Source organism: Pelodiscus sinensis, chromosome 1 (assembly GCF_052426305.1).
Source record: "Pelodiscus sinensis isolate ZL-2025 chromosome 1, ASM5242630v1, whole genome shotgun sequence".
Classification (NCBI taxonomy): Eukaryota; Metazoa; Chordata; order Testudines; family Trionychidae; genus Pelodiscus; species Pelodiscus sinensis.
In genome coordinates this window covers 233,719,195-233,732,494 of record NC_143052.1, presented here as the reverse complement: position 1 = coordinate 233,732,494, position 13,300 = coordinate 233,719,195, and the positions used below count along the sequence as shown (strand labels likewise).

General features: G+C 42.3%; 1 protein-coding gene across 23 annotated transcripts in view; it reads left to right on the top strand.

Moving 5' to 3' along the window:
• The window catches only part of INPP4A (inositol polyphosphate-4-phosphatase type I A), a 208,966-nt gene that overhangs the window by 41,067 nt on the left and 154,599 nt on the right, over nucleotides 1-13,300 (top strand). For 2 of the 23 annotated variants that reach the window (XM_089775376.1, XM_089775375.1), the window contains exon 1: nucleotides 11,799-11,930. The exons of the other annotated variants lie outside the window; for them this stretch is intronic. The gene's annotated coding sequence lies outside the window, so the exon portion shown is untranslated. Of the gene's footprint in view, nucleotides 1-11,798; nucleotides 11,931-13,300 lie in introns of those variants that run through there. 23 annotated transcript variants of the gene reach the window in all.

Here is a 13,300-nt window from a genome sequence, read left to right as displayed (position 1 = left end):
GCATCCAGTAGATATAGTATACTTGGATTTTCAGAAAGCCTTTGACAAGGTCCCTCACCAAAGGCTCTTGTGTAAATTACATGGCCATGGGATAAGAGGGAAGGTCCTTTCTTGGATTGAGAACTGGTTAAAAGACAGGAAACAAAGGGTAGGAATAAATGGTAAATTTTCAGATTGGAGAGGGGTAACTAGTGGTGTCCCCCAAGGGTCAGTCCTGGGACCAATCCTTTTCAACTTATTCATAAATGATCTGGAGAAAGGGGTAAGCAGTGAGGTAGTAAAGTTTGCAGATGATACAAAACTTTAGGATAGTCAAGACAGAAGCTGACTGTGAGGGACTCCAAGATGATCTCACCAAACTGAGTGATAGGGCAACAAAATGGCAAATGAAATTTAATGTGGATAAGTGTAAAGTAATGCACATTGGGAAAAATAACCCCAACTATACGTACAGTATGATGGGGGCTAATTTGGCTACGACAAATCAGGAAAGCGATCTTGGAGTTATCGTGGACAGTTCTCTGAAAACTTCCATGCAGTGTGCGGCGGTCAAAAAGGCAAATAGGATACTAGGAATTATTAGGAAAGGGATAGAAAATAAGACACAGAATATCTTACTGCCCCTGTATAAAACTATGGTACGCCCACACCTGGAATACTGTGTACAGATGTGGTCTCCTCACCTCAAAAAAGATATTTTGGCCTTGGAAAGGGTTCAGAAAAGGGCAACTAAAATGATTAGGGGTTTGGAACGGGTCCCATATGAGGAGAGGTTAAAGCGACTGGGACTTTTCAGTTTAGAAAAAAGGAGACTGAGGGGGGATATGATAGAGGTATATAAAATCATAAGTGGTGTGGAGAGGGCCGATAAAGAAAAGTTATTTATTAGTTCCCTAAATAGAAGAACTAGAGGTCACCAAATGAAATTAATGGGTAGCAGGTTTAAAACTAATAAAAGAAAGTTCTTCTTCATACAGCGTGTTGTCAACCTGTGGAACTCCTTGCCAGAGGAGGCTGTGAAGTCTAGAACTATAATAGAGTTTAAAGAGAAGCTAGATAATTTCATAGAGGTTAGGTCCATAAAAGGCTATTAGCCAGGGGATAAAATGGTGTCCTTGGCCTCTGTTTGTCAGAGGCCGGAGAAGGATGGCAGGAGACAAATTGCTTGATCATTGTCTTCGGTCCACCCTCTCTGGGGCACCTGGTGCTGGCCACTGTCGGTAGACAGGATACTGGGCTAGAAGGACCTTTGGTCTTACCCAGTACGGCCGTTCTTATGTTCTTATGTTCATGCAGTTGTTTCCCAAGGTAGGTTTTCATTCCCTTTTTTTTAATCTGTGCAGGGTTTTCAGAAGGCAAATATTCAAATTATATTTGTCCATGTTATTGCGTAACAGGACAAACATTATGGAAAGGTCATTTTTAAACACGTCTGGGGGGGACAAGGGGTATGTGAACAGGGCCTCGGCTGGTTGGCTGGAGCACCTCTGCCTGTGGTACGCCTAGACCAGGCCCACTGGCGACAGAGGCTGCTTTGGCCGGGCTGGAGTGCCCCTGACTTTGGTGGACCCTGTGGCCCTGGAGCAGCTCCAGTTCCTACCGGTTAACTGGAACCGTAAACCATTCACATCCCTAATCCAGACTTGACATTCCAAGCATGGGTTTTCTTTTAGCTGAGCTACAGTATAATGGGAACAATTTACTGGGCTCATAGAAGGTTTGCTTACCTATGTATTAGAAATGTGCAGACACAATCAAAAATATTGATAAGCTCCTAAGATATAGTTCAGTCCAGCAGTTCCCATTCTCTAGCCCTTGGGGTGGTGGCAGGTTCCATGACTTTCCCTTGTTTTCTAAATTACATTTAAAATGTTAATGTACATTGAATACTTTGCTCATGTTACTTTCCCAGGTGAGCAACTGCTGTTTTAGCCACAAAGAAACCGCATGGCTATGAATGGGAAGGGAGGTGGAATCTCTGGGACAAGTCTCTCTACTCTACTGAGTCGCGTTCCATGTGAGGGAAAGAGTTTTGGAACTCTTGGTTTAGAACCCCATGGAATCCTCCATCATTCTTCTTGGTCAAACTCCAGATTTTAATCACACCATAAGCTGTTTGCTCACCTCTAAAACCTGGAAGCCAAATGGCAAGACTCAGTTTGGGCCCTTTCCCAAACGGGAACAGACAAGACTTGAGCAGCTGAAATTTCAGAACAGCTCTTTGGTTGGCCTTATTAGAGGCCAGAGCCCTTCTCACTTTGAATGAGAATGAATAAGTGCTGTGAAGACTTTATTTGTTGGGGTTTTTTTTAGAATGGTAGAGTGGAGGAGAGTTTTAGTGAGTGAAAAAGGAGATTTCCCACTACACTTGGCAAATGTTAGACTCTCCCCCCAAATTGCCATTTGTATAAAGTTTTTGGATGTCTCCTTTCATCTCCCACCTGTCCTGCTGCTCCAGCTTAGCTTCCCCTTTGCCTTTCTCCCTGCCCCATTCCAGAGCATTATCCAAATCTTCATTGTTCTGTGCTGCTTGTTTTTATTCTACAACTTACCTACCTATTCTTTCTTTCTCCTCCCCAGTTTCTGTTCTCTCTGTTCTCATTTGTCTTTGCAGCCTTTCTCTTGTATCAGCCTTTCTTGCACTTCTATCTGTCCTTCTTTACCAATGTTTTTCTCTCTTTGCATTGCTCTCCTATTGTTGTATTAGCATCATACCACAACACAGCTGAGCTGTCTGTACAATTCCTTTTTAACTACACAACCACTACTAAGCCCCACCATATCACTGACTTCCTTCCCTTTCCTCAGGAATACAGTAATCTCCTCCCTAGTGAGACGGCTTTCAACTGCCCTCTGCCTTCAGACTGTCTTGATATATTAACCAGGAAACCCACTGCTTAAACTCCTTTGCGTCTCTTGCCTGACAGAGAGACTTGGTTCTCAAGCTCTGACCTCTCTTCCGGTTATGTGTTTTTCAGAAAAATCCCATAGCTAATTATGAGATCTTTCTTCTCTATTTATATCCACTCTTATTCTGAGCCATCGTTTCACCTGCTGGTCTCACTGGCGAGTGTTTAGGCTGCCTTAGCACATAAATATACTCCTCAGAATTTCATCGCTTCTGTTGACCTTTTCTTGTTTGGTATCTTAAGTGGAGATTTCAGTTCATTGTATCCTTTGATTTTGTCTTGGACATTTTTGTTAATTCTGTTTAATAGTTTTCCAACCCAGACCAAGGGAATGTATGGCAGGTTGCATTAAAAATTCTGAAGTATGAAATCTATAGTACTTTTATAGAATTTTAAAAGATACTTGTTTGTTGTTGTAAATGCTCTTTCAAGCCTCATCAGTGGGACATTCGGCATTTGTAGGAGAAATAAATAAAGCAAAATGCAGGACAATGTAGCACTTTAAAGACTAACAAGATGGTTTATTAGATGATGAGCTTCCTCAGATCAAATAGTGGAAGAAAATAGTCACAACCATATATACCAAAGGATACAATTAAAAAAATGAGCATATATGAAAAGGACAAATCACATTTCAGAACAGGAGGGCGATGCAGGGGGGGGGAAGCAAGGAAGGTAAGTGTCTGTGAATTGATGATATTAGAGGTGGGGAGTATAGTTTGAGTATCTTACCCATTACCAAGATAGCTTCCCCAATTATCACCTCTAATACCATTAGCTCACAGACATCCCACTCTCCCCACCTCTAATATCATCAATTCACAGACACTTACCTTCCTTCCTCTCCCCCCCCCCCCGCATCTCCCTCCTGTTCTGAAATGTGATTTGTCCTTTTCATATGTGCTCATTTTTTTAATTGTATCCTTTGGTATATATGGTTGTGACTATTTTCTTCCACTATTTGATCTGAGGAAGTGGGTCTGGCCCACGAAAGCTCATCATCTAATAAACCATCTTGTTAGTCTTTAAAGTGCTACATTGTCCTGCATTTTGCTTCAGCTACCCCAGACTAACACGGCTACATTTCTATCATGAGAAATAAATAGATTTTCTGGGTTGGCTTTCCAGTTCCCTTTTTAATATACTCCCCTTTTTACTGAACCATTTTAATGACAAACGTTTACAAAGGAGATGCATATTTTTCTTTTCCATTTATTTTAACACTCTTATTTCCAATTGTTACTAATAGGTTTGAATTATTTCTGTGGATTTAAAAAGTGATTGTGGCTTTACATTAAAACTCCATAAAATTGCTAATATTTCTCACACTGATGATGTTTTGGATTCTGTGTTTTGTAAAAAGGTTCAGCAGGAGGTTGCACTTTTTTAAAGTGCAATGATATCCCTAAGGGTTTCTTTTTTGGAGGGGGGAGAGGCTGAGGTGGAAATGTGTAATAAATACATTGGGAAACCCTATTGAGCTGTTGGCTAAAGCATAATCTATAGAAATAAGTTTGTAGCTCACGTGTGTAATGATTGGCAGCAAGAGGACTGCTTTGAATTGGTGTTAGAGTAATATTTGTAACATTTCAATCTATTGTATGCTTCCTAAAAGGCTAAGAGTGCTGCAAAAAAGGTGCTGGGTGCTCTGAGGATCTTGTCTGTTTTTAAACCAGGTTGTTGGGTTTTTTTGAACTCTTTAAAAATATAATGTGTGAGTAGCTTTGCTGTTCTTCCTTTAATTTTAATGTTGCTTCAGTTTCCTTTTTCATCATAACCACAGTTGCTAGACTGAACTACAATCTGTATATATTCAGAGTCCTCCCACAGGCATAGGCGGAGGCTCAGAAAAGTTTCTTTAAAGAGGCTGGAATCTTTTGATTGGTTCTGACACTGCTATGCCTAGCAATGGCAAAGGGAGCTGAACTGAGAGTCAGACACTTCCTCTGTACTTATCCACTTATTATTTCCTAGCTGACTAGTGTAGGAGTGCTGCAGCCTGTGTGAGAAAGCAGAGAGCAGGGTAGTTTAATGGTTCTGGAACAAAATTTGGGGAAGAATGTACTGTGAGCAGTAGCACCTCTTTGTTAGACCCATTGTTCTTATAGAAAACTCAATGGCTTTCATCGTCTTTCCCTTTACTCAGAATGATATCTTTGCCAACATCAGTTCAAACTTGATACAGCTGGCAATTCCATTCGAGAAAACCCTTCTTGTGGGATTAGGGACTAACATCTTTGCAGTTTCTCTTTCCTAAGAAAAGAAAACAGAGAATGAATATTTTGGGCAGAAGTAAGGAACACCCCTGTATTGCTTGTGTCTTAATTCCCATTTGCCCAGACTTACACAAGTGATCTTGCATTCTCAATAGTTCTTCCTTAAAAGTGGTTTTCTGGAATCACTTCCAGAATGTTCCCAAAATCAAAGGCTAGCAAAAGCACTTCAGATACACCATTGTAAGAAGGTGAGTGGCTGTATTTGACACACCTTGAGGGGGGTACAGTACTTGAAGAACTCTGAAAGGTTGTAGACCCAAGTCAGAGTAAAGATAATCTCTGATTTGAATCTTCTACTTGAAATAAGAATAGTTGTTTAGGATAAGAATTTGCATGTAACAAATTTCTGAATGGATTAGAACTAGCTACGTGTGTGTTATTCATTTTAATTTAGTAACTTACTTTGATATACCTCTTTTCACTTGCAGTTACTTAAATCCTACTTTTTGTACTTACTGAAACACTTTTGTTTACTGTCACGCTCAGTGTAAATAATTGTTTACTGGGGAGCAATAACTATGAATATCTCTTTTTCATTGATAAAGAAGGCTTTTACCTGGGTAAAACTTTTGCATAGAGAAAGATTTATTTGGGAATTTTGATCACTTTTGGGGATTTCCTGCTTGCTGAGCCCTAGAACTGAGCTTTCCTAGAGCTGAAGTGGTTCAGTGTCTGCATTGCTCCTCAAAGGGGTGGCTACCCCAGTTCTGTGCCTTGTTTGGGAGAGACCAGAGGATCTGGCCACACAGGACAGGGCAGTGGGGAGCCCCAGAGAACAAGAAGGTGGGCATCAGTGGTGTAATCAGCACACCGGGGAACAATCCTAAGGAGACTTCTGTGATGGTACACTGTCACTGGGTACCACGGCACTGCCCAACTTCACAGCAGTGTTGAGGTTACAGATAGTGAGGTTTTTGGATACGAAGACAAGGGGGACCATATGAGCACCAAAGATAAGTAGAATTTAGAGAAGGTAGAAAAGAGTGAAAACTGTGAATTGCCTCACTTCAATTTAAAAGACATTTTAAATTGTCTTAAGAGTAGGCATTCTCACTGGGCTGGTGGAACTGAGCCAGTGTTTATGGGAAGTGCTCTTGTCATGATTTTCTGCAGAGTTGGGATGGTTCGGTGGGCACTGATACCCCTTGTGCAAATTGCTTAGTCCCTTACTCTGTGAAGGGAGCCCACTGATTTCAATGGGACTGTTTTGAGAGTAGGATACTGCTACTGAGCACACAGGGAGCCAATAGCTATGTCAGGCCCCTGGAGAAGGTGCAGGAGGCTGGGCCCAGTCTCCCCAGAAGGGGTGGAGCTGCTGGTAAAATGGGCATGGCCAGATGCAGCCAGCCCTCAGCACTGCCCAAAAGTGCGCCACACCAGCCCTCTCCAGCCCACAAAGCCTCCTGGAGCACACCATACAGTGGGGGTGGTGTTCAGTATTTTTGTTTCAACCATCTGGCAACCCTATGGTTGACTGAGTCATGAGTTGCTTTTTGACAAGGGATATAATTGACTTGAGGGAGAGAAAGAAACCTGTTCTTTAATAGTGTTGGCACTCATTTTGAAATATATCTTACTAACCAACAGACTTTTAAGGCTTAATCCTGAAAGCTTTTCTTTCACTAGTCAATGGGACTGCTTGCCTGGTAAGGTACTAACCAGAATGCGTGAGAGTAGCTGAACGGGGCCCTTAGATATATGTAGGCATGTATTGTTAGGTAGATTGTAGCATTGTTTTGAGGCAGGTTAACTCGCAACAGATTGTGTATGAATTTGGATGGAATTACTTATCGTAAACAAAGCTGGGAAGCCATTTTTGTATGCTTTGAAAAATATAGTTTTTAAAAACAAGGCCTGATATTCTGTGGTGTTTTGGTTGATATAATCCATATTTTTTTAGAAACGATGGTGGTGGACCAAAAAGACAAATAAGTTTGATAATATGTTACCATGAGAAAGACAAAGCAAACTCATTACATTTGGTTCCTTTTTTTCCTCCAGTTTGATTTACACAATGCAGAAAGTGAACAGTGGAGTATGTGAAAATACTTCTCCAAGCATGAACAATGGTGCATTCTCGGGCATCTGAAGAACCTAACAATCAATGTATAATGCAAAATAGTATAAGATTTGCAAGTCCTGCATTGTGAGCACACAGGAAACTTAATGCAGAGAATGTAGAACTGGTGTATGTAAACAATTCACAAGTGCATAGCATTGTTCAGTAGTGTATGGAATGGCCGTGTTCATGACACAGAATAGCATGTCATTGCCTGAAAATGAATTCACACTTGGGGTTGACAATTACGTTAGTTAGGATTCACAGATTAATATAGCTTTTCAGTTGAAATAATTATATAATTCAGCAGAAAAGATGTATAGTACACAATGGTCAGAGAAGGAGGTAGAGAGAAACAATCATAGTAGATAAAAATAAGTATGCTTTGGTTTGAACTTTGCAAATATGATACATATTTAAGGAAATGTCCTTTCATCTAGAATAGGGATGGACAATAAAAGGGCAGCAGTTCACCAGGGTTAGCTCTAGCAGGCTTCCGCCATTATATTTACTGGGACACCACTTAAAAAAACCCTTTCTTTATTCTTTTTCCACATGTTTTTGTTGTTTCTTTTTGTCACCAGAGACCTGTGCAGGAGCAGGATAACTAAATCTGGCTCACTGCTGAATTTTTAAAGGAGCATGAGGGGTAGCAAAGGTACAAAAGATACAAGACAGCTGTGTAAACAGAAATATATGTCAGAACACGGAATGCACCCATGAAAAAGACGTCTGTTCCTGCTGCTCATTGCCTGCCTAGCATCAGTCTGTTTCACAGTAACAGCTTAGTTGTCACAGGATCGATTTTAGATAGGCGATGAACTGGAGGGGCAAATGAGTTTTGGCTGAGATGTATTCTGTGTCTTGACATTCTGTCTGTCCATACAGTATCCTTGGATTTTACCCATGAAACCTCATGAGACATGATACAGGTTGTGCCACCCTTAACTGGGACTCCCTGGTCTGGCAACATGTGTGGTCCAGCATGGACCACGGATGTTCCTGGAGCACAGAGCACAGGAACAGGGAGGTTTAACAGCAGGGCAGGAGCACCGTAGAGGGCACTGGCAACTCAGCCGGGAGCCCAGAGTGTGTGTGGGAGGGGAAATGGGCAGCACAGTGGGAAGTTCTGGTCCCAGGAGTGGCAGCAGAACTCCAGCCCCAGCCTTTCTCTGGCTCCAGCGTCTGGGGAGCCCCAGCTTCAGTGACAGTGAGGGAGCTGTGGCTCCAGCCATGGAGTTCCGGCCCTGGCCCTCTGTCCCAGCCCTGGCTGTGCAGTTCTTCCCCAGCCACACAGCCAGGCAGCCACAGAGCTCCAGCCGTGGCGCTCTGGCCCCAGCAGCAGTGGGGCTGGTGGCATCTAGAGAGCCCCTGGGGGATGGGCTAGTGCCCTAACCCAGTGCCAGCAAAGGCCAAAAGGGGAGGGACTTTCCCTGGCCCAGCAAATCCCCCCATTTGGGACCAGTCAGGTCCCAAGGGTGCACTGTATTTGTTAGTCTCTAGGTGCCACAGGACTGCTCGTTGTTTTTTTAAATTACAAACTAGTATGTTACTCCTCTGAGACCTTGTATCATTTGTATCTTTTGCAATTCAGGGCAGTTGCTCCTGAAGTGGGGTGAACTTTCCTGGGATATTAGTAGGGAGCATACAAAGAACATAAGTGATTATGTCAAAGCTTTTCCATCAAAGAGGCAAAAGTACTTTGCTCTAAGATGTGTGTATAGTGTGTTCTGTCTTACTGATTCTGTTGTCCCTTCTCAGTGTAGTTATAGCTGTGAATTTTTTGGGGGTAAATAAAATACTTGGAAAAATAGGTCATGACTCAGAGATAACGCTATTACCACTGCAATGTGACCTCTTCCTGGCAATGGATATAGGCCTTGTCTCAGTCCCCATAGTACTCAGCGTCTTTGTAGCTTTCAACAGAGCTGACCACAAGCTGCTGCTGACACACCTGTGACACATGGCTAAAATTAAATGGCAACCACTACAATAACACTGGTCATTCATCTCCATCAGACCCCAGAGTGCGGTGATAAGTACTACTGCTCTGCCATTACATGGCAAGTTCCTCAAGCATCTGCTCTTCAGCTTCTCCTCTTCTGTGTCTGCACCTGACCACTTGGAGAGGAAGTTAGATGCCACAGGCTCTGTTCCCAGTTATACTACCATTCGTCTGTTTAATGTTCCACAGGAACAACCATCATCATTACAAGCAATTCACAGTGTTAACAAGAAATAATCACCTGCAGGAGGAGCATGTGGCTGAAACCAAACAAAAGGACTGATGGTCTTATAAGGCTAAGACATGGAACCTAGACACTGGACATCTGGTTTAAATTCCTGGCTCTTTCTACATACTTCCTGTGTGACCTTGAGCAAGTCACTTAAGCTCCCGGGTTCTGAATTTCCCATCTGCAAATGGGATAATAATACTTACTTTCTCCTTCTTTGTCTCATATATGGTAAGCTCTTTGGGGCAAGCTCTCTCATATGCTGTATATGTGCAATGCCTAGCACAGCATGATCCTGATTTCTGGTAGGACCTCTTGGTGCTACTGTCACACAAATAACAGTAAGACATAGTGAAGATGAGCCTGGTCAGAGAGGGAAGGACTGTTTTCCTCTTTTATCAATCTGTTCACCCTTATCAAAGTACTGCAAAGCCTTGGAGTTTGTTTCTGTTCTGTAAAGCCTGAACAACCAGATAGAATCAGTGGCAAAAAACTCTTTCCCACCTCTTTCTTGCTAGGAAACTTTGCCTCTTAGACTCATAGACTTTAAGGTCAGAAGGGACCATTATGATCATCTAGCCTCTTACCTCCTGGTTGAGGATCTGGCTACCGTGAGATGTATTAAATCACTTTCAGGCTGTGTTACTGAAACTTGCTGTATCTAATGTGAAAGAAGGACATAGTGTAGAGGCTCTAGCCGGGGCATGATATGGCTGCATTGCAGGAGAGTTCATTGTGGATTCCTCCACTGGTTTGCAGTCTGCTTCCATTGCCAGGTTAAGGCTTTGATTCTGATCATCATGTCACCAGTGGGGCAGGGTCCATCTCCATCAGTGGTTGCATCTTCTAGCAAGATACTGAGACTGTGCAGCTAAGAAAACTCAGGATGAAGCCCATTAGAACTGGAGTGTTCTCACCACAGGGGTTTTGCCATGCAATGCACTGCCAGGGGAAATCAGATTAATCTAGATTGTGACTGCCTTCATGGTAGCCAGCAAGACTGTTCTGTTTGGCAGAGCATTTCCACCATAGTCGGCAGGCTGGTATTTTTTTTTTTTTTTAAAAGCTATTTCTCATTGAGAACCTCTTTTAGACAGGGAGAGCAGCAGAGGAAGAATTCATGTGTTTTACTAGGGACTTCGCTATGTGGATTTCATTTGCTTAGAAAGTGCTGAGATACTACAGCGGTGGCTGCTATTGAATGTCTTTAGATTTTGTGATTCTGAAAGGTAAAAGGAAAAGGATAAGTAGCTCAGGTCTTGTCTCCACTTACTGGGAGATCAGTGTTGTGGGGATTGATCTCCTGGAGGTTGATTTAATGGTCTAGTAAATCAAACCCTGATTGCTCTTCTGTTGACTCCAGGACTCCACCAGGTCATGAGCGGTAAGGGAAGTCAATGGGAAAGTTTCTCCTGTCGACCTCCTGTAGTGTGGACTCTGTGGTAACTCAAACTAAGGTACATCTACTCCAGCTACACTATTCACATAGCTGGAGTTGCATATCTTAGTTTGACTTTGTCCCTTAGGGCATACCTGGTCTCAGTCCACTATGTGAAAGTGCCTTCTACACAAAATCTCTCATTGGAGACAGCTCAGTCTTACTACGCCATTTGTAGATTCCATTTGAATTCATGCTTCATAGAAGTTTGGTGGTCCTTTATCAAAATGCAATAGCTTTCTTTCCTGTGCCAGCACTCTGCTGCAGTGCCTTGGCTCAAATATGCCATTTCAGTTAGAAAAAGAAAGCTATCAGAGCTTGATAGACCCTTACCTGGGCCTCCTTTCAGAATAAATGCAAAAAACAGAGCAGGAATTTATAGATCTCCCAGTACTGTATTCATCCTTTGAAATAATAATGGTTGTAGAGGAAGAAACCTTTCTAAACCAAATTGTTTTTCATGAGGCATAAGCCATTCTAAAACTTCTTGTTTATGCCTTGCCAAAGACCACATCTTCAAGAGTTCAATGATTCTTTTTTGTGTATTGCTATGGAGGCTACATGATTTATACTAATAGTGCCAGATAGATGTCCTGCTATGGGGTATGTGGTGTATTGTACGTTTGAAGGTGTAACAGAAAAAAGTATATAACATGGAGATAGTTCAGGCTTGTGTATATGGCACTAACTCTATGGTACATCCGAACCCAAGTTACTTTCATTGTTGTGAGCTTCCCTAAAACCAAAATGCCTGTGTATTCTGAGCTATTTTAAATGCATCCTTGTGTTTAGAAACTTGAGTTTGTCTAATCATGTTAAACTTATGATCTTTAAATCACTCTACAAGACAGGATTTCTACTTTGTTACTGAGCAAGCTTGTCTTGTGTTATATAGCTTATCTGAGGATGAGAGAAAATGAGCATGTCTTCCCAGGACACCTGAATGATGGATCAGGATGTTCAACAGGAATGAAAGACCCTACTCTCTTGTGGCTGTGATTGTCAACCAAAGAAGTAAGAAGATATCCTTCAGGAGGGAAAGGAGAGAGAAAGAACTCACTCTGCTGTAGTCTAGCATCCCATAGAGACATGAGACTATACTTCAAATGTCTCACCCAGCTAAGTAACTTCTGTGATGGAAGTACTTTCCGCTTGTCTAACTAAGCAGTGAAAAACAAGTGGCTTCTTGAGGGCAACTGCAGCAGAGTTTTAGTGAAAAAAAATTGATTTATTTTAAGGATGTTAAATATCAGTTAATTGAATATCAGTCGATTAACCTCATGAATTCTTCTTGTTTACTCGACTATTCTACAGTCCCCAGGGGTAGGGCCTGCAGCCAGAGCATTCCTGCCCCACTCCTGAGTACCCCCTGCCACTTCACGCTGCTGCCTCTGTATCAGTGGCAGCAGTGCGAAGTGCCACATAGGAGCTGGCCCACAAGGGGAGCCAGTTTAAAAACCAGCTCCCCTTGTGGACTGGCTGCCTGTCGCCTCATGCTGCTGCCTTTGATATAGAGGCAGCAGCATGGAGTGGCAGCAGCTCCTGTCTGGGAGTGGAGGTGGGAGCTGAGCTTCCAGACCTGGTGTGAGCCAGACTGCCTGCCCTCCAAGCTCCTAATACACTTTAAATGCAGAGTCCCAGCGAAGGTAGGTCCCGGACCCAGCATGAGCCAGGACTGAGCCAGGCTGCTGGCCAGAACCTCTAAAAAATGTATTGGGGGGGGGGGGGGAAGGGGAGTGCATGTACTCTACAGCATTAATCTGAATGCTTTTGCCTATTGGTTAATGGACTACACTATTACATCCCTAATATCTTTGTATTCTTTCATTCTCTTAAATTTTTGCTAGTGGTGCGCTAAAATGATTCCCCTACAACCATGTGTACATCTGAATGTTAATTCTAGTATTCATTAATATGCACCCTAGCCTATTACTTCAGGTATTCTGTATTCAGATTCATTTTTCACTATCTTCCCAGAATGTTCTGGATCTTTGTAGAATCTCATTGAACCTTCCAGACTTTCTGAGAATGACCTTTCACTGAACCTCCTAGAACGATGTCAGTGGATTTATAAGGGGCAAGGTGTCACCAGTTAGTGAAATATATGAACAAAGTGAAGAGAGAGTCCGGCTGTGATAGTGTGAGCTTTGTTTTACTGTGTATTTGTATTTTAAGACTTGAAGCGTATAAGTAGTGACTAATATAGAACATATTTAATGACACACCAGGGATATCGATCGAACATACAACAATATAAAAAAATTCTGTTACTTTTTTTGCAATGCTTATTACATAATATTTGACGGCTTTCTAAGGCTGCAGAACATAGACGTTCCCTGTTTTATCGTTGAAGAATGCCATTGGCCAGTCCTTAGATCTCTCTG